Raw genomic sequence first — 1,123 nt, forward strand, 5'->3', positions numbered from 1 at the left:
CTTTTCTATATCCTTTTTAAAACTCGACAATGCTCGGTGTCGTGGCCCCCAAGCTTTGTGGTACTTGCAATACTAATCAGAGTATTTCTCTACATCCCCCAATTCATTCACCTGTGGAGGTTTCGCGAGGTCGAGCCTCTTGATTTCATGGAGGACAGTAAATCTTGGGACAACGAGGGGTGTGAATCTTTCAAACTATGGAGGCAAGCGTAGCTCCATCTTTCTGTCACTTCCAGGATAGTCCTTTCGCTTCTCCCCCACACGCTCAGTCTAGCTTGAGAGAGACTCTTCTAATATTATGAACTTTTGGGCACGAGCTGCAAGGTCAGCAAAGTCCTGTAGAAGTGTAATGATGAGACTCTTCTTGAGCCCCCTTTTCCTCAAGCCTCTTTAGAAGGCAGACATCGCTTCGCAAGGGGTCGAGCTCTCTATCTCAATGGCGACCTTGAAGAAGCGCTCATATCATGCTCGAAGCATCTCTCCCTCTTTCTGCTCCATGGTGCATAACTCATTGAAGTCGAGTTTCACTCGCCGGGTCACCGTGAACCTTTGTATAAACAACTCTTGCAGTTTCTTGAAGCTGGCAATAGAGCCAAGATCTTACAAGTGAAACCAGTCGAAGGCAATCTCGGTGAGAGTTCTCGGAAATAGCAAGCATTGGAGGTTCTTCGAAGCACCTCTTCCGAAAAGCAAAGTGATGTGGTGACGCACATGGTTGATTGGATCTCTTTTTCCATCAAAAGGGTTATTTGAGAAAAAATAAATTTATGAGATACCTTGGTGTTGATGATATCTTGTGACTGAAGGGATTGAAGGTTCTCGCTAGGAGATGGAAGGCTCAGTTGCTTTTGCTCAGTCGCCTGAATAGCTTTTGCAACCTTCTCCTCGATGAGTTGTTGGACTTCTACAGGAGACAGGGCTGCAACTTGTTTAGGAGGGAGTGTAATCAGTAAGGACATGTCGTTGGGCATCTTCTCAGAGTTCCCTTTGCGGCGAGGTTTTATTCCGATGCTTGATGGAGGCAGTATCATCTTTTGCGTGGTTCAGGCTTTGGTTCACTACTGCATGATTGTCCAAGTTAGCCTGAGGCTCCTAAGAGGTTATGATGATTGCCTCCATCGCT

Source organism: Punica granatum, chromosome 6, assembly GCF_007655135.1.
Source record: "Punica granatum isolate Tunisia-2019 chromosome 6, ASM765513v2, whole genome shotgun sequence".
NCBI classification, from domain to species: domain Eukaryota; kingdom Viridiplantae; phylum Streptophyta; class Magnoliopsida; order Myrtales; family Lythraceae; genus Punica; species Punica granatum.